The sequence below is a fragment of the Stenella coeruleoalba genome (assembly GCF_951394435.1).
Source record: "Stenella coeruleoalba genome assembly, chromosome: 2".
Taxonomy (NCBI): Eukaryota; Metazoa; Chordata; class Mammalia; order Artiodactyla; family Delphinidae; genus Stenella; species Stenella coeruleoalba.
In genome coordinates this window covers 20,739,050-20,763,105 of record NC_137147.1, presented here as the reverse complement: position 1 = coordinate 20,763,105, position 24,056 = coordinate 20,739,050, and the positions used below count along the sequence as shown (strand labels likewise).

At 38.5% G+C, this 24,056-nt stretch overlaps 1 protein-coding gene across 1 annotated transcript in view; it reads left to right on the top strand.

Moving 5' to 3' along the window:
• Positions 1-24,056, top strand: part of LOC307179323 (spermatogenesis-associated protein 2-like) — a gene marked incomplete at its 3' end in the record, with an annotated part of 243,803 nt that overhangs the window by 82,340 nt on the left and 137,407 nt on the right. Inside the window, 1 exon segment of the mRNA XM_079908283.1 lies at positions 11,692-11,779.

Below are 24,056 nucleotides of genomic sequence, written 5' to 3'. Positions count from 1 at the left end.
TTATATTTCCCCCACCATCTCGCTCATTCTCTCTCCTTTTTTTACTTTCTTCCTCCACAAATTAGATACACGTATTTTTAAACTGTGAAATAACATTTCCTCTCCTTGACAGGGAACACACAAGACATGTTACCGACCCCTTGGAGTTGGTCCTGAACAAAGGTCCTTCTGCCAGGTGTGTTTGAGTCAATAGGAGATTGAGTTTGGTTCAGAAGCAAAGAAAACAATCTTTGATCAGAGAATGGAGAGGCCCCAGCTCCTGCTCCAGAGCACATGCCTTCCTGACAGGTTGTGGGCAGGGCTGCCTTATAGGGATCTCAGCAGCAGGGGAGGGGAGGGAAGGGGGCGGAGTTCACACAAGGCAGGCGCAGCTGCACTGCTCAGGCTCTAGGTCGCAGTGCCAGGCCCAGTGTCTCTGCACACGGCCTGCCAACACCGTCTTGAGTTACAGTGCTTCTGCAAATGGTCCCTGAGCTGAAATGTCAGGTGTAGCAGTTTTGCACTGGGAACTCTGGTCTGAAGAGCCGGGTTCAAAGCCTCTGCGCGCTGCACCCTATGAGCAAGTGAAACTAGACTAAGCATCAAGGAAAAGAAAAAAGGTTGGACTTTATTTTATTGCCCAGATTCTATTTTTATTTCCTGGGAATTGTTAATGGGCTTTGCTGGTGCCAGATACAGAGAGGCTGTATCAAGTTTCGGCAGGGGTACTCAAGTGTTATGCTACCTCCAAGGGTTGCCTGGGCATTCCTACTGCCAGAGGCCAGGTAGGCCTGCCTAAAATGGTACTTAAACAATTATGCAGAGAAAATAAACTGGGGATTGACAAAGCGCTTTTCTTTTAGGAAATTAATGGTAGACTTTTATTAGCCTGAGGAAGTTCAGACTTGGGCTTAAAGATTGGAAGATAGAAAAATAGTTATCTCAGGTTTAATGGCCTAAACTAGCAAATGGAGTTTGACTATTAGTTACGGTTGGTATAGGGGAAAAATTGTGAATGATTTTTGAATTTTAGTGGGTGTCCTGGCTGAGTCACTCCTCTCTGTCTCTGTTTTTGATTAGGCTGTTTGACAACAATATAAGTTTTGGAAAACTGAAAACAGTGCAAATAGAAATGCATATTAAGACCTAGTCAAGAAGAGGGCTCAGAGAGCCTGGATGAAGTTTGGTCAAGGAGAGAGTCTTTGTCATTGGTCAGGGCAAGTCTCTTAGAAAAGGTAAGGTTTGAGCAAAGCCTTGAAGACCACAAGAGAGTCTAGCAGCTTCCTAGGGGAAGTGCATTCCAGGTGGAGGAATCAGCACAGGCTCTAAGGCAGAAGTTTGCCTGGCAGGGTGAAGAAATAGCAAGAAAGCTAGTGTGATGGCCACAACAGTAGATCCAGCTCATGCACACTTCTTACAATGTGATATTGAAATTCTTTCCATTGAGTGGTGAGTCTGCTCTCTTTCTTATTGAACCTATGTATTACAAGAGAATAAAGGTGAAATGATGCTATTTGGCTTCTAAGGCTAGGTCATAAATATGCACTTGAGCTTTATTCTGTTGGGACACTCACCCTTGAAGCCCAGCCACCATGTTGTGAGAAAGTCCAGGCCACATGGAAAGACCACATATGGTTTTCTACCAATAGCCCCAGTAAAGTCCAACCCAGCAGTCTGCATCAACCACTAGACATGTAAGTGAGTGAGCCTTCAGGTGATTCTAGCCACTGGCCATCAAATCATCCCCTCTTCAGCCCTTACCTGACCCTTGCAGTCTTCCCACCTGAGGCTTCAGACATTGTGTAGCAAAGACAAGTCATTCCTACTGTGCTCTGGACATGTTTCTGACCAGAATTCATGAACATATTACATAGATATTGTTTTATACCACTAAGACTTGGGATGGTTTATTATGCAATAATATAATTATAGCTGGAATATCTGAAATGGCTGAAGTTTAGTGAATAAGGGAGAGAGTAGGTAGAAGTGAGCTCAGAATAACATTGGCAAGGGGCCAGAAGATGCAGGACATTATGGGCTAAAGTAAGCACTGGCTTTTACTGTAAGTAAAAAAAGAAAGAATGAATGAATGAATAATTAATTACTGGGAAAGATGAACTTTTAGAATAATTATTGTGTCCATAATCAGGCTATATAGTGAAGTGAAAAAAAACATGTGGTTGAATCCTAATCCTACCACTTATGATTTTAGTCATAGAAGAATTGTTTAAATTTATGAGCATTATTTTCTTATCTGTAAAACAAAGTTATGCTATGAGGATTAAATGTTACGATACTTACGGTAGGTACACAGTGTTTATTAGTTTTTTTCTCTCTCCCTTTTATTTTCTGATATATTTGGATGCCTATCACACTGAGAAGGATTTAATTTAATCTATCTTTCCATTCAAAATAATTAGCTCCAGTAGATAGAAGAGACAAAGAGGCATATTTTAGCTCTGTATAAGCGTCAATAGCGTACTGATTATTGGGTACAGTTACCTGAAAGTGAATCAGACTCTGTAATTACTAGCCTTGTGACTTTGGACAAGTTACTTAAACCTTCTAAAGCTCATTTTCTTTATTAGTAAAAATGATGTTAGAGGACCCACCTCATGAGTTTGCATTAGATTTAAATATAATAATCCATATAAAGTGCTTAGCATGGTGTTTGACACTTAATGTTTACCGACAATTTACCCCCAGTTGGAATAAGGAATGCGTTAAGATTAACTTCCCATACTGGAAATGTTAAGGGAAATCTTGTGTGTCTCTCTAAAGAGGAAATTTCTTCATTGATCAGTTCCAATTCTAAATTCTATCATTCTTTGCCCCTCTCATGAGACATTGGATTTATTTGACCTGTAACTATATCAAGTAGATTTTCTTTTTTCATCTTGTGCAGTTAGTCCTAAATCTATGGTGTTTATATCAGTTGAAATGAGCTAAATTTTGCTGTAATAACAAACAACTCTCAAATCTTAGTGGCTTAACCCAACAAAAATTTCTCATTCAAGTTACATCTCATCAATAGCTGAAGGCAAGGATGGGTAGGACTCATTAGTTGCTCTTGGATCCAAGTTACTAGAATGGCCGATGTCCTGAACATTGTCTTTCAAGGTGCCAGAGGAAAATGAAAATTCTAAAGCAGTACTTCTCTATCTGTGGTGGAAGCCCATTTTTTTTAATGTTTTTATTTTTTTAATCATTAAATTATATAATTTAGACAGTAAACGTGGTCTATTTTTGATTCTCTCCAATAGAATACGTTTGATCACATTTTCTTTTTATACAGTAGATTGTTATTAGTCATCAATTTTGTACACATCAGTGTATACCTGTCAATCCCAATCGCCCAATTCATCACACCACCCCCCCCAGCCCCCTGCTGCTTTCCCCCATTGGTGTCCATACGTTTGTTCTGTACATGTGTGTCTCAATTTCTGCCCCGCAAACCGGTTCATCTGTACCATTTTTCTAGGTTCCATGTATATGCGTTAATATATGGTGTTTTTCTCTTTCTGACTTACTTCACTCTGTATGACAAGTCTGTAGATCCATCCACGTCTCAACAAATGACCCAATTTCGTACCTTTTTATGGCTGAGTAATATTCCATTGTATATACATACCACATCTTCTTTATCCATTTGTCTGTCGATGGGCATTTAGGTTACTTCCATGACCTGGCTATTATAAATAGTGCTGCAATGAACATTGGGGTGCATGTGTCTTTTTGAATTATGTTTTTTTCTGAGTATATGCCCAGTAGTGGGATTGCTGGATCATATGCTAATTCTATTTTTCGTTTTTTAAGGAACCTCCATACTGTTCTCCATAGTGGCTGTATTAGTTTACATTCCCACCAACAGTGCAAGAGGGTTCCCTTTTCTCCACACCCTCTCCAACATTTGTCGTTTGTAGATTTTCTGATCATGCCCATTCTAACTGGTGTGAGGTGATACCTCATTGTACTTTTGATTTGCATTTCTCTAATGATTAGTGATGTTGAGCAGCTTTTCATGTGCTTCTTGGCCATCTGTATGTCTCCTTTGGAGAAATGTCTGTTTAGGTCTTCTGCCCATTTTTGGATTGGGTTGATTGTTCTTATAATATCGAGATGCATGAGCTGTTTATATATTTTGGAGATTAATCCTTTGTCCGTTGATTCGTTTGCAAATATTTTCTCCTATTTTGAGGGTTGTCTTTTTGTCTTGTTTATGGTTTCCTTTGCTGTGCAAAAGCTTTGAAGTTTCATTAGGTCCCATTCGTTTATTTTTGTTTTTATTTCCATTACTCTAGGAGGTGGATCAAAAAAGATCTTGCTGTGATTTATGTGAAAGAGTGTTCTTCCTATGTTTTACTCTAAGAGTTTTATAGTGTCCAGTCTTACATTTAGATCTTGAATCCATTTTGAGTTTATTTTTGTGTATGGTGTTAGGGAGTGTTCTAATTTCATTCTTTTACATGTAGCTCTCCAGTTTTCCCAGCACCACTTACTGAAGAGACTGTCTTTTCTCCATTGTATATCCTTGCCTCCTTTGTCATAGATTAGTTGACCAAAGATTAGTGGGTTTACTCTGGGCTTTCTATCTTGTTCCATTGATCTTTGTTAATGTTTTTGGGCCAGTACCATATTGTCTTGATTACTGTAGCTTTGCAGTATAGTCTGAAGTCAGGAAGTCTGATTCCTCCAGCTCTGTTTTTTTTCCCCTCAAGACTGCTTTGGCTATTTGGGGTCTTTTGTGTCTCCATACAAATTTTAAGACTTCTTGTTCTAGTTCTGGGAAAAATGCCATTGGTAATTTGATAGGGATTGCATTGAATCTGTAGATTACTTTGGGTAGTATAATCATTTTCACAATATTGATTCTTCCAATCCAAGAATATGGTATATCTCTCCATCTGTTGGTATCGTCTTTAATTTCTTTCGTCAGTGTCTTATAGTTTTCTGCATACAGGTCTTTTGTCTCCCTAGGTAGGTTTATTCCTAGGTCCTTTATTCTTTTTGTTGCAATGGTAAATGGGTGTGTTTCCTTAATTTCTTTTTCAGATTTTTCATCATTAGTGTATAGGAATGCAAGAGATTTCTGTGCATTAATATTGTATGCTGCAACTTTACCAAATTCATTGATTAGCTGTAGTAGTTTTCTGGTGGCATCTTTAGGATTCTCTATGTATAGTGTCATGTCATCTGCAAACAGTGACAGTTTTACTTCTTCTTTTCCAATTTATATTCCTTTTATTTCTTTTTCTTCTCTGGTTGCTGAGGCTCGGACTTCCAAAACTATGTTGAATAATAGAGATGAGAGTGGATATCCTTGTCTTGTTCCTGATCTTAGAGAAAACGCTTTCAGTTTTTTACCATTGAGAATGATGTTTGCTGTGGGTTTGTCATATATGGCCTTTATTATGTTAACGTAGGTTCGCTCTATGCCCACTTTTTGGAGAGTTTTTATGATAAATGGGTGTTGAATTTTGTGAAAAGCTTTTTGTGCATCTATTGAGATGATCATATGGTTTTTATTCTTCAATTTGTTAATATGGTGTATCACATTGATTGATTTGCATATATTGAAGAATCCTTGCATCCCTGGGATAAATCCCACTTGATCATGGTGTATGATCCTTTTAATGTGTTGTTGGATTCTGTTTGCTAGTATTTTGTTGAGGATTTTTGCATCTATATTCATCAGTGATATTGGTCTGTAATTCTCTTTTTTTGTAGTATCTTTGTCTGGTTTTGGTTATCAGGATGATGGTGGCCTCGTAGAATGAGTTTGGGAGTGTTCCTTCCACCTGAATCTTTTGGAAGAGTTTGAGAAGGATGGGTGTTAGTTCTTCTCTAAATGTTTGATAGAATTCACCTGTGAAGCCATCTGGTCCTGGACTTTTGTTTGTTGGACGGTTTTTAATCACAGTTTCAATTTAATTACTTGTGATTGGTCTGTTCATATTTTCTGTTTCTTCCTGGTTCAGTCTAGGAAGTTTATACCTTTCTAAGAATTTGTCCATTTCTGCCAGATTGTCCATTTTATTGGCATAGAGTTGCTTGTAGTAGTCTCTTAGGATGCTTTGTATTTCTGCGATGTCTCTTGTAACTTATTTTTCATTTCTAATTTTATTGATTTGAGGCCTCTCCCTCTTTTTCTTGAGTCTGGCTAATGGTTTATCAATTTTGTTTATCTTCGCAAAGAACAAACTTTTAGTTTTATTGATCTTTGCTATTGTTTTCTTTGTTTGTATTTCAGTTATTTCTGCTCTGATCATTATGATTTCTTTCCTTCTGCTAACTTTGGGTTTTGTTCTTCTTTCTCTAGTTCCTTTAAGTGTAAGGTTAGATTATTTATTTGAGATTTTTCTTCTTTCTTGAGGTAGGCTTGTATAGCTATAAACTTCCCTCTTAGAACTGCTTTTGCTGTATCCCATAGGTTTCGGATTGTCGTGTTTTCATTGTCATTTGTCTCCACGTATTTTTTGATTTCCTCTTTGGTTTCTTCAGTGATCTCTTGGTTATTTAGTAATGTAGTGTTTAGACTCCATGTGTTTGTTTTTTTAACTTTTCTTCCCCTGTAATTCATTTCTAATCTCAAGGCCTTGTGGTCAGAAAAGATGCTTGATATGATTTCAATTATCTTAAATTTACTGAGGCTTGATTTGTGACCCAAGATGTGATCTGTCCTGGAGAATGTTCTGTGTGCACTTGAGGAAAAAGTGTAATCTGCTGTTTTTGGATGGAATGTCCTATAAATATCAACTAAATCTATCTGGTCTGTTGTGTCATTTAAAGCTTCTGTTTCCGTATTTATTTTCATTTTGGATGATCTGTCCATTGGTGTAAGTGAGGTGTTAAAGTCCCCCACTATTATTGTGTTACTGTCGATTTCCTGTGTTATAGCTGTTAGCAGTTGCCTTATGTATTGAGGTTCTCCTTTGTTGGGTGTATATATATTTATAATTGTTATATCTTGTTCTTGGATTGATCCCTTGATCATTATGTAGTGTCCTTCCTTGTCTCTTGTAACATTCTTTATTTTAAAGTCTATTTTATCTGGTACGAGTATTGCTACTCCAGCTTTTTCTCAATTTCCATTTGCATGGAATATCTTTTTCCGTCCCCTCACTTTCACTTTGTATGTGTCCCTAGGTCTGAAGTGGGTTTCTTGTAGACAGCATATATATGGGTCTTGTTTTTGTCTCCATTCAGCAAGCCTGTGTCTTTTGGTTGGAGCATTTACTCCATTCACGTTTAAGGTAATTATCGAGATGTATGTTCCTAATACCATTTTCTTAATTGTTTTGGGTTTGTTTTTTAGGTACTTTTTTTCTCTTGTGTTTCCCAGTTAGAGAAGTTAGAGAAGTTTGTTGTCGAGCTGGTTTGGTGTTGCTGAATTCTCTTAGCTTTTGCTTGTCTGTAAAGCTTTTGATTTCTCCATCGAATCTGAATGAGATCCTTGCTAGCACAGTAATCTTGACTGTAGGTTCTTCCCTTTCATTACTTTAAGTATATCATGCCACTCCCTTCTGGCTTGTAGCGTTTCTGCTGAGAAATCAGCTGTTAACCTTATGGGTGTTCCCTTGTATGTTATTTGTCATTCTTCCCTTGCTGCTTTCAATAATTTTTCTTTGTCTTTAATTTTTGCCTATTTGATTACTACGTGTCTCGTAATGTTTCTCCTTGGGTTTATCCTGTATAGGACTCACTATGCTTCCTGAACTTGGGTGGGTATTTCCTTTCCCATGTTACGGAATTTTTCGACTATAATCTCTTCAAATATTTTCTCGGGTCCTTTCTCTCTCTCTTCCCCTTCTGGGACCCCTATAATGTGAATGTTGTTGTGTTTAATGTTGTCCCAGAGGTCTCTTAGGCTGTCTTCATTTCTTTTTATTCTTTTTTCTTTATTCCATTCTGCAGCAGTGAATTCCACTATTTTGTCTTCCAGGTCACTTATCCGTTCTTCTGCCTCAGTTATTCTGCTATTGATTCCTTCTAGTGTAGTTTTCATTTCAGTTATTGTATTGTTCATCTCTGTTTGTTTGTTCTTTAATTCTTCTAGGTCTTTGTTAAACGTTTCTTGCATCCTCTCGATCTTTGCCTCCATTGTTTTTCTGAGGTCCTGGATCATCTTCACTATCATTATTCTGAATTCTTTTTCTGGAAGGTTGCTTATGTCCACTTCATTTAGATGTTTTTCTGAGGTTTTATCTTGTTCCTTCATCTGGTACATAGCCCTGTGCCTTTTCATCTTGTTTATCTTTCTGTGAATGTGGTTTTTGTTTCAGAGGCTACAGGATTCTAGTTCTTCTTGCTTCTGCTGTCTGCCCTCTGGTGGATGAGGCTATCTCAGAGGCTTGTGCAAGCTTCCTGATGGGAGGGATCGGTGGTGGATAGAGCTGGGTGTTGCTCTGGTGGGCAGAGCTCAGTAAAACTTTAATCCACTTGACTGCTGATGGGTGGGGCTGGGTTCCCTCCCTGTTGGTTGTTTGGCCTGTGGTAGCCCAACAGTGGAGCCTACCTGGGCTCTTTGGTGGGGCTGATGGCAAACTCTGGGAGGGTTTACACCAAGGAGTACTTCCCAGAACTCTGCTGCCAGTGTCCTTGTCCCCATGGTGAGCCACACACATCCCCAGCACCGCCTCTGCAGAAGACCCTCCAACACTAGCAGGTAGGTCTGGTTCAGTCTCCCCTGGGTTCACTGCTCCTTCCCCTGGATCCCAATGCACACACTACTTTGTTTGTGCCCTCCAAGAGTGGAGTCTTTGTTTCCCCCAGTCTTGTCGAAGTCCTGCAATCAAATCCCACTAGCCTTCAAAGTCTGATTCTCTAGGAATTCCTCCTCCCGTTGCCAGACCTCCACGTTGGGAAGCCTGACGTGAGGCTCAGATCCTTCACTCCAGTGGGTGGACTTCTGTGGTATAAGTGTTCTCCAGTCTGTGAGTCACCCACCCAGCAGTTATGGGATTTGATTTTGCTGTGACTGCGCACCTCCTACCATCTCATTGTGGCTTCTCATTTGTCTTTGGATGTGGGGTATCTTTTTTGGTGAGTTTCAGTGTCTTCCTGTTGATGGTTGTCCAGCAGCTAGTTGTGATTCTGGTGTTCTCACAAGAGGAAGTGAGAGCATGTCCTTCTACTCCGCCATCTTGGTTCACAGTTCCCAATTTTTATTTATCTATTTTTTTCTAATCTGTCATGGACTAATTTTATAAAATATAATAAAGATAAATTATTGATCACACATTTAAATGTTGCAGCAATATTAAATTACTATTAAAGTTTCTAAATGTTTATTTCCATTATCTTATCATGGACTGGGAAAGAGGACCAGTTTGCAGTCCACACTTGGGGTAGTACTAATCTGGAGGTTCTCAAACTGGTAATTAAATATTGATACTTTGGCCTGGTAATAATATGTCATTTCCTCTCAAAGCTGGTTGGCCAACATTAGTCGTAAGTTCCCTCCCCGACAGTGAGAGAGACAAGGAGTTCAGTCCTGTTGAGTGTCCTGAATGGTGGGAGGGCAAGAGGAAATATTGAAGAGCTCTGACTACCATGCTGAGCACAAGACCCTATATTATTATAAAATATAGAATTCTAGGTATAAGCTTGGGAGACTTTATTTCAGTAGGTGTAGGAGGGGTAAATGGAATCAGTACTTAAAAACTTTCCCAGTTGATTCAGTCCTTCATGGAAACTATTATCATAGCTGACAAGCATAAAATTGTCTCATAGATCATGAAGGAAACTTGATACCATCTTGTATTAGTCCAGGTCCTCTGAGAAGCAGGTGTGAAGATAAGACTAAACATGCAAAGATTTTGTTAGGGGAAACGCATGGGTAAAAGGAAATAGGGAGGGAGTTAAAAAAAAAAAACCTGGGAGATCCATCTGACCATAATGCAAGTCTGATCCCAAGTGACCGAGAGAAGGTGAGAACTTTGAATTGAAGCGTTGTAGACTGCCATGCAGTCGGAGAAAGATGCAGCGAGGCTGCTGGGGAGACTGAGCCAAGGTTGGATGACAATAGAGAACCACGTCTCCCAGGAATGGGTCTTTCCTGTACAGTCTTCCACCCCACCTCCTTCTCAGTCATTGTCTTGGAGCAGCCTTGGCACAAATCAGGCAATGAATTTTAAAACGCAGCAGCTGAGGCCCTAGGTCAAGTGCACGTCCCATGGAGGAAGTCTTTGAGGCTTGTGCTCGTGGCTGCCACATGCCTGCTCGAGTCTCTGCCTTCAGGAATTTAAAATATTTATTGCCATTTTATGAATTCGTTACCGAGGTCAAGGTAGCTTAGTGGATTACAGCACTGGCACAAGGTCAGAGCTATTAAATTTGGAAACAGAGACCAGCACTACTGGTAATGCTGCTGTCCCTAGTGAAATACTCATAGCTTTCCTAATTGAAAATATTGTTAGCGAATATTAAATTATTTTGAATTTTTAATCTGCCAAGCACTTCTCCTTTCCATTGGAAGCAGCACTTCCTTTATTCAGTTGTGAAATTTTTGCCTGGTGAGGTCCCGTCTGCCTGACCATAAGCAAGTTGTCTAGAAATGAATACCTACTCAAGTTGGGCCAGTTGTGTTCTTCCTTGGGTACTTTCAAAGCTTGGACATCCTCTGAGTGCTAGGGGTATAAGGAAGGGGAATTGCTATCGGTCATGCTTCCCACTGTGGTTTAAGTTAGTTTCTGAGAATGAAATAAAAATGCACAAAGACTCAGAGATGAGAGAATTGATGGTAATTCCGGTTGTCCTTGCGGTTCAGCTGCACTCCCTTTTCTTCTGGCTCTTATATGACATTTCATTCTCATTCCGGTAATTTCCCTGTTTTGCCTAACCTGCAAGTGAGTTTCTGTCATTTGCAATAAAGAGACCTTGACTAATATAGTTCCTCAGAAATTCAGACTTTGAGATGTATTATTGTAGTGCCAACACAATTAGGTCATTATTCTTTATCTATTTCCTATTCTCTCTTCTGTTTTTTTTTTTTTTTAATGCCCTTGATCAGCTGTTAGGGACAAGTGATTAACACCTAGATAGGCAGCGGGAGGGTTTAACCTAGCATTGGGAAGGCAAGGAGGTATGGTATGCCAGTGAACCATGGGAAACTCATTACTCCTGTAATAAAGGGATTGATCCCTTTGTTAAAACTCCCACCTAGCTTCACAGTTAACCTTTACACAATTAAATGCTGATAGCATTGAGTATTCAGTGATAAATCAACATTTTATTTCTGAAAGGAAAAAGAAAAAGGAATATTAACAAGTCAAGCATTGAATGAATATAAGTTTAAAAAATTTTTTAAAAACTAGTAGGTTGTTGTGGTGACTAAACATAGAACTGATATATTGAATTGCTGTGTCATTGGTACGTGCTCCATGGAGTCCATATTCTGAATAGCTAAAACCTAAAGATAAATCTTCTTAGCATCCCACACTTAAGTAAGTAGATCATGTTTCAGAGATGAGAATGGCCTGGGTCAGGAGAGATGGATGGGTGCCCAGCTTGGCCTCAAATATTAGTATGATCCTGCATCTGCCATTTAGGTTCTTTGGTTCTCAGTTTTCCTTATCTTTAAAATAGAACTAGTAGAATAAATGATCTCTAAGGTCTCCTATAATTCTGTAATTCTTTTATCTAGAAGAAAGTTCTGTGTTTAAGGAGGACATAATTTCTTTCTCTCATCTCTTGGCCCTATTTCATGTACAGGAATCGGAGGCCTGGGTAAGCCAATTGATACATGTGAGTGGGACTTTTTACCTTCATTGGAAGAATGGTTGCAGCCCTTCCTGGGATGGTAGGTAATACAGCTGGGTTTTTCTAACAGTGACCTATAAAGTGGTCTGAATAGCTGTATACATTTGTCTTATCTCTCTGATTCCTTGTGTTACTACCTAATCTGCTGCATATTTCTGGAACAGGACTTGATTTAATGGCAGGAAAAAGAGAAATTCAAAATGATAACTCTGAAGTGGCAATAACAATTCCACTAGCAATCATGTAATAAATGAGTGTTATTCTATGTATGCATACTTTATAACATCTTACTTAGTATACAACTTTAACTTTTAAAAAGTTTTCACAATAGTTTTCCATTTTATTCTTGTGAGTTTTCTAATACTTGAAAATTTGGAGATAAATTTCTACTCTCAAAAGCTGCATGTAGTTTGAGTTGGTTAGCCAAGGAAGAAACCAGAATGAATCTTCGAGAGAGAATTGACCTCTTTTTTTTTTGTTTTGTTTTAAATTCCTGAATAGACCTATTTCCATATGAAATATAGCCATATCACCACCCCAGGACATTTTCTATTTTGGATACATTTAGTCAAAAATGATTAAATATGATCTATACAATAAAGAAAACAATTTTGCACTTGTCAATTGGATTAAGAAAGGATTTAACAAACTTAAAGGTTCTTGAGAGAATAACGTCAGCAAGAGGAAGCTTGGGGCTTACGGCCTTAGGTGAAATATTTTCTGGGAAAGACGTGTTTGCTGAATTTTGAGGCAGAGTGTGATGTGTGATGTTTATTCCAAATGATATATTATTGAGCTCTGTGCTGTAATCTCCCTCCATTACCAAAATATTTAGTAAAATCCTGCTGCATAAAATATCGCTGTCTAAGTGTTTTTTAAATGAATGAAGTAAGACAGGAGTGGGGAGGAGAGAGGACTCCAGGTGCAGGGAGTGACATGTAAGTGGGACAGTCAAGAACACAGTGCAGTAGAAATTTAGAGGGACAGAGGCCCATGAGGTGGAGGGCTCTCTGGGAAGGCTCAGTAAGTGCGTTGAAGGTGGGAATGAGATTGAGCCATTTTGTATAGATAGTAAGGAAGAGTTTGCCCAGAGGGCAACCTATTTTCAGCATGAAGAAAATAAGGCACAGAGAAATCATCTGACTTCTTTCTAGTTAGAAGACGTTATGGACAAAGATAGAACTAGAAAGCAGTTTTGTGAAGTCCAGTTTTAATAGCTCCTTGCTAGATGACAGTGAACACTAGATGACCTACTTTTTTTTTTAACTCTAAGATTTTTAAAATTTATTATTTTTTATTGAGGCATAGTTGATATATAATATATTAGTTATAGGTGTACAATATAGTGAGTCAAAATTTTTATAGATTATACTCCATTTATAGTTATAAAATATTGACTATATTCCCTGTGCTTCATGATGTATACTTGTAGCTTATTTCTTTTATACATAATAGTTTGTACCTCTTAATCCCCTATCCCTATCTTGCCCCTCCTCCTTTCCCTACCCCACTGGTAACTACTAGTTTGTTCTCTATATCTGTGAATCTGTTTCTTTTTTGTTATATATAGATTCCACATATGAGCAATAACATACAGTATTTGCTATTCTCTGACTTACTTCACTAAGCATAATACTTTCCAGGTCCATCCACATTTTGCAAATGGCAAAATTTAATTCTTTTTTATGGCTGAGTAGTATTCCATTTTGTATATACCACTTCTTTTATATCCAGTCATCTGTTGATGGACACTTAGGTTGCTTCCATATCTTGGCAATTATAAATAATGATGCTATGAACTTGGGGTGCATGTATCTTTTCAAATTAGTGTTTTTATTTTTTTCTGATGTATACTCAAGAGTGGAATAGCTGGATCATATGGTAGTTCTGTTTATAGTTTTTAAAGAAACCTTCATAATATTTTCCACAGTGGCTATACCAGTTTACATTCCCACCAACAGTGTACAAGGGTTCCCTTTTCTCCACATCTTTGCCATCATTTGTTATTTGTGGTCTTTTTCATAATAATCATTCTGGTAGGTGTGAGGTGATAGTTTCTTGTTGTTTTGATTTGCATTTTTCTGATGATTAGTAATGTTGAGCATCTTTTCATGTGCCTGTTGGCCATCTGTATGTCTTCTTTGGAAAAATATCTATTCAGGTCTTCTGCCCATTTTTTGGTTGGGTTGTTTGTTTTTTTTGACTTGAGTTTATATATTTTGGATATTAGCCCCTAATTTGTCACATCATTTGCAAATATTTTCTCCCATCCCATAAGTTGTCTTTTCATTTTGTCAATGGTTTCCTTTGCTGTGCAAAAGCTTTTAAGTTTAATTAGGTCTCATTTGTTTATTTTTGCTTTTGTTTCCTTTGCCTTAGGAGACAGATCCAAAAAAATATTGCTACAATTTATGGCAAAGAGTGTTCTGCTTAATTTTTTTCTAGGTGTGTTATGGTTTCTGGTCTTATATTTAGGACTTTAATCTATTTTGAATTTATTTCTGTATGTGGTGTGAGAAAATGTTCTAATTTCATTCTTTGACATGAGGCTGTCCAGTTTTCCCAGCACCATTTATTGAAGAGACTGTCTTTTCTCCATTGTATATTCTTGCCTCTTTTTTCATAGATTAATTGATTATGAGCATGTGGTTTTATTTCTGGGCTCTCTGTTCTGATCTATTGATCTATGTGTCTGTTTTTGTGTCAGTACCATACTTTTTTATTACTGTAGCATTGTAGCATAGTCTGAAGTTAGGGAGCATGATTTCTCCAGCTCTGTTCTTTCTTAAGTTTGTTTTGGCTATTTAGGGTCATTTGTGTTTCCATACAAATTTTGAAATTATTTGTTCTAGTTCTGTGAAAAATGCTGTTGCTAATTTGATAGTGCTTGCATCAAATCTGTAAATTGCCTTGGGTACTATGGTCATTTTAACAATATTAATTCTTCCAGTCCATGAGCCCAGTATATCTTTTCATCTGTTTGTGTTCTTTTCAATTTCTTTCATCAGTATCTTATAGTTTTCCGAGTAGAGGTATTTTACCTCCTTAAGTAAGTTTATTCCTATGTATTTTATTCTTTTTGATGCAGTTATAAGTGGGATTGTTTCCTTAATTTTCTTTCTGATAGTTCGTTGTTAATGTATAGAAATGCAACAGATTTCTGTATATTATTTTGTGTCCTGCAACTTAACTGAATTCATTAATGAGTTCTAGTAATTTTTTTGTGGTGTCTTTAGGGTTTTCTATGTATAGTATCATGTCATCTACAAACAGTAGCTGTTTTACTTCCTTTACAATTTGAATTACTTTTATTTCTTTTTCTTGTCTGATTGCTGTGGCTAGGACTTATTCAATACTATATTGAATAAAAGTGGCAAGAATGGGCATCCATGTCTTATTCATGATCTTAGAGGAACTGTCTTCAGCATTTCACTGTTGAGTTTGATGTTAGTTGTGAGCTTATATATGGCCTTTATTACACTGAGGTATATTCCCTCTTTACCCACTTTCTGGAGAGTTTTCATCATAAATGGATGTTGAATTTAGCAAAAGCTTTTACTGCATTTATTGAGATGATCATGTGGTTTTTATTACTCAATTTGTTAATGTGGTATACCACATTGATTGATTTGCAGATATTGAACCATCCTTCATCCTTGGGATAAATCCCACTTGATCATGGTGTTTGATCCTTTTAATGTACTGTTGGATTCAGTTTGCTAATATTTTGTTGATGATTTTCTCATCTATGTTCATCAGTGATATTGGCCTGAAATTTTCCTTTTTTGTTATATCTTTGTCTGGTTTTGGTATCAGGGTGATGGTGGCCTCATAAAATGAGTTCAAAAGTGTTCCTTCCTCTGAAATTTTTTGGAATAGTTTCAGAAGGCTACATGTTAAGTCTTCTCTAAATGTTTGGTAGAATTCATCTGTGAAGGCACCAGGTCCAGGACTTTTGTTTGTTGGAAGTTTTTTGTTTTTTTGTTTTTTTAATTACTGATTCAGTTTCATTAGTGGTAATTGGTGTATTTATATTTTCTATTTCTTCCTGATTCAGTCTTGGGATATTGTACATTTCTAAGAATTTGTCTATTTCCTATGTGTTGTCTATTTTATTGGTATATAGTTGTTCATAGTAGACTCTTATGATCCTTTGTATTTGCGTGGTGTTGGTTGTAACTTCTTTTTTTTTTTTCATTTCTGACTTTATTGATTTGAGCCTGCTCCCTGCCCCCCTTATTTTTCCTTGGTGAATCTGGCTAAAGGTTTATCAATTTTGTTTATCTTTTCAAAGAACCAGCTTTTAGTTTTATGGATCTTTTCTATTGTTTTCTCAGTCTCTATTTCATTTATTTCTACTCTGATCTTTATGATTTCTTTCCTTCTACTAACTTTGGGTTTTGTTTGTTCTTCTTTCTTTAGTTGCTTTAGGTGCAAGTTTAGGTTGTTTATCTGAGATTTTTTTTGTTCCCTGAGGTGACATGTATTGCTATAAATTTCCCTGTTAGAACTGCTTTTGCTGTGTCCCATAGATTTTTACATTGGTGTGTTTCCATTTTCATTTGTCTCCAGGTAATTTTTTGATTTCCTGTTTGATTTCTTCAATGATCCATTGGTTGTTTAGTGGTGTATTGTTTAGCCTCTATGTGTTTGTGTTTTTTGCATTTTAGCTTGTAACTGATTTCTAGTCTCAAAATATTATGATTGGAAAAGATTCTTGATATGATTTCAGTTTTCTTAAATTTTATGAGCCTTGTCTAGTGACCTAGGATGTGGAGAGTGTTCCAAGTACACTTGAGAAGAATGTGTATACCGTAGCTTTTGCATGGAATGTTCTCTATGTATTTAATAAGTGCATCCGATCTAATGTGTCATTTAAGGCCAGTGTTTCTTTATTGATTTTCTGTCTGGATTATCTGTTCATTGATGTAAATGGGGTGTTAAGGTCCCCTACTATTATTGTGTTACTGTTAATTTCCCCTTCATGTATGTTAATATTTGCTTATATTAATATGATGTTAATAATATGTATTTAGGTGGTCCTATGTTGTGTGTATATATATTTAAAATTGTTACATCTTCTTGGATTGATCCCTTTATTATTATGTAATGTCCTTCTTTGTCTCTTGTAACAGTCTGTTTTAAAATCTATTTTGTCTGATATAAATATTGCTATCCTGGTTTTCTTTTGATTTCCATTTGCATGGTATTCCTTTTTCCATCCCCTCAGTTTCAGTCTGTGGGCCTTTAAATCTGAAGTGAACCTCTTTCAGGCAGCATATATATGGATCTTATTTTTGTATCCATTCAGCCACTCTGTGTTTTTTGATTAGAGCATTTAATTCATTTACATTTAAAGTAATTATTGATATGGATGTACTTATTGCCATTTAAAAAATTGTTTGGTGGTTGTTTTTGTAGTTCTTTTTGTTCCTTTCTTCTTCTATTGTTCTCTTCCTTTGTGATTTGGTAACTGTCTTTAATGTTATGTTTGGATCCCTTTCTCTTTTTAATGTGTGTAGCTATTATAGAGTTTTGTTTTGTGGTTACCATGAGGTTTGTATATAGCAATCTATATACATATACGTGATTGTTTTAAGTTGCTGATTACTTAATTTCAAACGCATTTTGAGAACCCTGCATTTTTACTCTCCTCCCCTCAAAATCACTGCTTTTGACATCATATTTTACATCTATTTGTGTGTGTGTGTGTGTGTGTGTATGTATGTATGTATGTATCCGTTTACTGCTTTTTGGGTATAGACGATTTTACTACTTTTGTCTTTTATCTTTCCTACTAGCTTTGTATGTGGTTGATTCACTACCTTTACTGTATATTTGTCTTTACCTATGAGATTTTTCCTTTCATAATTTTCATTTCTAGTTGTGGCCTTTTCTTTTTTGCTTAGAGAAGTCCTTTTTACATTTCTTGTTAACCTGGTTTGGTGGTGCCAAACTCTTTTAGCTTTTGCTTGAATGTAAAACTTGATCTTGCCATCAAAACTGAATGAGAGGGCTTCCCTGGTGGTGCAGTGGTTGAGAGTCCGCCTGCCGATGCAGGGGACATGAGTTTGTGCCCTGGTCCGGTAGGATCCCGCATGCCGCGGAGCGGCTGGGCCCGTGAGCCATGGCCGCTGAGCCTGCACATCCGGAGCCTGTGCTCCGCAACGGGAGAGGCCACAGCAGTGAGAGGCCCGCGTACCGCAAAAAAAAAAAAACAAAAAAGAACTGAATGAGAGCCTTGTCAAGTAGAGTATTCTTAGTTGTAGGTTTTTCTCTTTCATCACTTTAAATATATTGTGTTGCTCCTTCCTGGCCTGCAGAGTTTCTGCTGAAAAGTCAGATAATAGCCTTTTGGGAGTTCCCTTGTATGTAACTTGTTTTCCCTTGCTGCTTTTAATATTCTCTCTTTATCCTTAATTTTTGCCGTTTTTAATTACAGTGTGTCTTGGTGTGGCCCTCTTTGAGTTATTTTTTTTTCTTTTATTCTTTTTTATTTTTTTGGCTGCCCTGTGTGGCATGTGGGATCTTAGTTTTCCAACCATGTATGGAACCTGTGCCCACTGCAGTGGAAGCATGGAGTCCTAACCACTGGACCGCCATCATCTTGTTTGGCACTCTCTGTGCTTCCTGAACTTGGATGTCTGTTTCCTTTCCCAGGTTAGAGAAGTTTTCAGCTATTATGTGTTCAAATATGTTCTCTGTCTCTTTTTCTCTGTCTTCTCCTTCTGGGACCCCTACATAATGCAACCATTAGTATGATTGATTTTGTCCTAGATGTCTCTTAAACTATCCTCATTTCTTTTCTTTCTTTTTTCTGTTCATCTACAGTGATTTACACTACTCTGTCTTCCACCTTGTTGATCTGTTCCTCTATATCATTTAGACCATTATTGATCCCTTCTAGTGTACTTTTCATTTCTGTTACTATATTCTTTATGTCTGTTTGGTTGTTCTTTATATTTTCTAACTTGTTGTAAAAACTTCTGTTTATCCATTCTTCTCCCAGGTTCTTTGATAATCTTTAAATTCATTACCTTGAACTTTTTCTCAGGTAGATTACCTACCTCTAGTTCACTTAGTTCTTCTTTTGGGGTTTTATTGTATTCCTTCATTTGGACATCTTCCTCTGCTGACTTTTTTCCTAACTTGCTGTTTTTATTTCTATGTTATCTTGTAGGGTGGTTGCATTTCCCGATCTTAGAGGAGTAGTCTTTTGTAGGAGATGTCCTATGTGTCCCAGCAATGCACTCCCCTCTGGTCACCAAAGCTCTATGCTCTAGGGGTACCCTCTGTGTGGGTCCTCCTCTTGTGGCAGGTTGACTCCTATAGGCAGTCTGGGTTGGCCTCTGGTTTTGTTGGTTGCCAGGCTTGGCCTTGTGTGGAGTCTGCCCACCACTGGTTGGCAGGGCCTGGTCATGAGGTGGCTGGTTGTATAACCCCAGGGGGGCCCGGGTTTAATGCTGGCTTACTGGTGGGTGGAATCAGGGTCCAGGGGATCCCAGGACTGGGACTTGCCCACTTGTGGGTGAAGTCAGGTGTTGGGGCTAGTGCCAGCCCACTGGTGGACAGAGTTGGGTCCTGCGGTTGGGCTGTAGGGCTTAAGGGTCCAAGAGCTGGTGCTGAACAGCTGGTGGGTGGGTCCAGTTCCTGACACAGCTGGCTGTGGGGTGCCAGGTGTCCTGAAGCTTGTATTGGCCTGCTGGTATTTGGGGCTTGGGCTGTGGCCCCGCCTATCTCAGAGCTATTGGGTAGGCTGGGTCCTGCCATGGCAGGCTATGAGGTTGCAGTTGTCCTGGTACTGCTGTCTTCCTGCTGGTGGGTGAGGCTGGTCCTGAGGCTAGAGCAGTCTTGCTGGTAGGCAGAGCTAGGTCCTGGGTTCTCTGGCTGCAGTGCTCTGGGGGGTCCCAGGTCTAATGCCTGTATTAGACTGGTATATAGGCCTGCATTCTGGGCCCTCTGGTGGGCAGGGCTTTGTTCAGGGGTGGCTGTGGGCTAAGCCAGTCTTAAGGCAGCTTGTCTCCTGGTTGGTGGGGCCGTGTCCTTGACAGGTTAGTTGATTGGCCTGGCACATCCCAGTACTGGTGCCTATAGGCTGGTGGGTGACAGTGGAGCTGGGTTCTGAGGGTGGTAAGCTAAGGGAGGATTCTAGAATGGCTTTTGCCAGTACCAGTGTCCACATGGTAGAAGGAGCTCCCCGAAATGGCTCTTCCAGTTTTTATGGCCCCATTGTGAGCTCCAGTTGCCTCCTGCCTCCCCAGGAGACTCTCCAAGATCAGCAGGTAGGTCTAACCCAGGATCCTTTCAAATTGCTGCTTTTTCCCTGGGTCCTGGAGTGTGTGAGGTTTTGTGTGCATCCTTTAAGAGTGGAGTCTCGTTTCCCACAGCCCTCTGGGACTCACAAAAGTAAGTCCTGCTGGCCTTCCAAGCCAAGTGTTCTGGGGGCTCATCGTTCTGGTGCAGGACCTCCAGGCTGGGGAGACTGATGTGGAGCTCAGACCCCTCACTCCTTGGGGAGAACCATTATAATTGTAATTATTCTCCTGTTCATGGGTTACACAACTTGGGGTATGGGTCTTGACTATACCGTGACTCCACCCCTCCTATCCTTCTTGTTGTGGCTCCTTCTTTATATCTTTAGTAGTAGATTTCTTCTGGTAGATTCTGGTCTTCTTCATTGATAGTTGTTCTGTAAATAGTTGTAATTTTGGTGTGCCCATGAGAGGAAGTGAACTCAGGGTCTTTCTACTCTACCATCTCTAGAAGACCTTCTCAAGGCAATTGATTAAGTTGCATTCCTGGGCAGATGGAAACCATCATGCTATCTGTGATATGTATTCTTTCTAACATCGAGACTTCCCCTTATGTTTCATCCTAGGTAGTATCTGCTTTTGTGTATAGTAGGCCATGGGTTCTGCATTCATAGATTCAACCAACCTTAGATTGAAAACATTTGAGAAAAAATAAATTCCAGAAAGTTCCAAAAAGCAAATTTGCAATGTGCCAACAACTATTTACATGGCATTTAAATTGTATTTATAATTATTTACATAATATTTACATTTATTGGATATTATAAATAATTAGTATGTGCATAGGTTATATGCAAATACTATACTATTTTATATAAGGGACTTGAGCATCTGTGGAGTTTGGTATCTGCAGGGGGGTCCTGGAATCAATACCCTGTGGATACCAAGGGACAACTGTATATGGAGTTAGACAACACTTGAGCCTGGAATGTGTACATTACTGCATTTGAGGTCAAGTGGCAGGGAAGTCCAGGTTTCATGGTCTTGAAATTTCTACAGTTTATACAGGGGCCTCTTTAAGAAAAATAATCAAAATTCATGAATCTACAATTAGATGTAGAAGTGAATATTTATCTGGACAAAGAAATCACAGCCATTTTAAAAGAGGTGATGAATATCACAAAAAAAATACAGAAAAATAATGATTTTTACATTATTTAGCAGCCTGCCATTTGCTTTCCATAACTTTTTTTCCTGCATGCCATTTTGATGGCTTCTTCACATAATAGCATTTTGTAATATCGTTTTCTATTGAGAGAGTAGAAAGATAATTCAGTCTTTTCTCTAAAGAGGTTGATTGGCACTTGTTTATATTTTTGATAATAATAAAAATACAGATATACTTCTCTGTAGAATGGCTACAGATTTGTACCCTTTTAAGCTTAGAAATTCTGTTCAATTTTTATTTTACATGATTCCAATCAAAAAAGAAAAGACATGTATGGTGTTCATAATTGTGTCTTGTGTATTACTGAGTCTTTTCTTGATGGGAGAAAAGTTCTGTTTTAATTATGCATCTTTGAGAACTGAATCTACTTATAATCTTACATGTCTGATGTGTAAAATTATTCACATTTTTGCACATACTAACTTCCAGCTCCAGACCTTTCAAACTTTGTTTTTCCTCTAATCCCCTCATGTTACCAATCTTGGGCACCATGTTCACATGATGGTAACACTTTGGCCTGGCACCTTTGTGTCCAGCATGTGTCCTGCAATGTACCCCTTTAGTGTAGCAATAACAAGCCAGCATGTGTTGACACAGTGGACAGTGGGGATATTCCTGGAGGCCATTCCTACTAGGGAAGGACTTGCAATAACTATATGCAAAAGTTACTCAGAACCATATATCACATAAACCAAAACTAATGTATCTCCAACTGAACTGCTGCTTAGGCCCTAGCTACCCCAATGTCACCCAACACAGTTGGAGGTCCAATGCTGGGGACAGCAGAGTAGAAAAAGATAAGAGTCTCAATAAATTGTAATTAAAATTCTCATTTTGGCAAATTGTACAAACATACTGATGATGTGAACATATGGTTAGGGTTCCTCTCAGAGCCTTGGAAGGAGTTTGTGTAAGTGAGGGACCCTGAAGCTTTAGCTCATTAGCTTCGTGGTCAATCCAGCTCAGCTAACTGGTCAAGTAATTGCTTACCAGGCAAGTTCCACTTTCGGCCAAATTCTTTGGGCAAAGGTGTGTATTTCCAAAATATGCTATTGCTTATGTGGGCTTTTTTCTCCCTGAGAGAATTCTGCCTTTGGCACGTAGTGGTGCATAATGAAGACTTGCTTACTTTTCTCCCTGGTGAGACTGTTATGATTAGATGTGATAAACCTAATCATAACTTTAATAAGAAACTGCTTTCACCTTATTATTTGCCCAAGCTGTGTGTGGGGTTTTATTGGCCATAAACTGTGTTTACTAATTCCTCAGGCTCATGAACAAGAGGCTCTGGCCTCTTGGAAAGCTTCCTGGCTAAGTGCTTTCTGGGCAAATCAATTACTGTTTTTAAATCCTCCAAAGAATCAAAAGAGGGTGTTAACTGAGGCACACAATTGAAAGGAGCTTCCCTGGCAATGTCAAGACTCATTGCTTCTCATCAATGTCAACCTTATTAATTGTGCCCTAAGAATTTTTTCTCCTATTTCCACCCCCCATTTGTTATAGTTGATCTCTTTATTACTTTTGAGGGGTATACATGGAGAGACTTCAAATTACAGTGAATTAGCCAAGGTCTTAATAGGAAGAGTTGGTGTAATTGAGGACAGCCTAGTAAAGGGAATTATTGGATAGGCATAAGTAAGGCTAAAGGAAGGCAATATAGAATGGTGAGGTACCTCCCTAGTGTAGAAATAACCAGCCATCACATCTGTAAACTGAAGGGTCAGGCAGAAAGAGCCATTACTGATACCTGGAGGGAGATCTGTAGCTGTAAGGAAGGGTCAACAGTAGAAGTAGTGACGTCTGTTGGGGGAATATTGCCAACCTACTGCCTGGCAACATTGAGTCAGGGGAATAAATACTCTGACCTTCCTCTCATCTTGCCCTTTGATCTTCTGCAGGTGATTCTTATTGACTGAACCTGACAGCAAACCAAAGGGTGGGAAAGCCCATTGATACAGTCAGTAAAAGTCAGCTTTTGAGGGCACAGGTGAAGGTGCTGAGGGTAGATAGTGGGTTTGGAGGGACAAAGAGAAAAATACTCAGCACAGAGGACTATTTAAATTGGAATCTTACCCCTACAAGATTGGCCCAAGAGGAAAAGATCTGCATATCCCTGCCTTTAGAGTTAGGCTTGCATTTCTGCCTGATGTTCTGAATTTCTCTTTTTTCAAGAAAGGACTGGCTGCCCAGCTAGAGGGAGTTCAGTCATCAGATAGCCTCAAGGCATTAGCTACAACTGGATTTGTCTCAGCTGCCAAGAGCTGTCTTGCCTGAGCTCAAGTCATTCTTTCTGGGGTAGGCTGAAGTTGAATAAAATGAAATAGTTCAAAATCCTTCTTTTCATACTGTTATGAAGTGTGTCCTATTAAATATTTGTCTTAACCTTCACCACTTTTCATTACAGGAAAACTTGTTTCAGGAATATGACATTAAACCTTTCTTTTGAATATTTTTACTGGAGCAACTCTTTCCCTGTTTCAATGGTTCTAGTAAAATGAATCTTTCATATGCTAGAATTATCTTTTTCCCTATTTCAGTCAGTAATATTTTTCAATGTCCATATACTATAGACATTACTTCTTTAGTTTCCTTGAGTTGCAAGAAGTATGTCAGTGTTTACCTTGGTGAGAAATTGCAGTGAACAAATTTGTGCATTTTCAAGATTGAAATGGACTGAAATGTTTCCCTACTCATTTTATAATGCTTCATGTCAACTATTCAGAGAAAAGTCAATCTGATCACGGTTCAATCTGGTCACTGAATACTTCTTATGATCACTTACAATCTGCAATGGACACCATCATCTTGTGGCATGGGATCTATAAGCTAATGGTTAT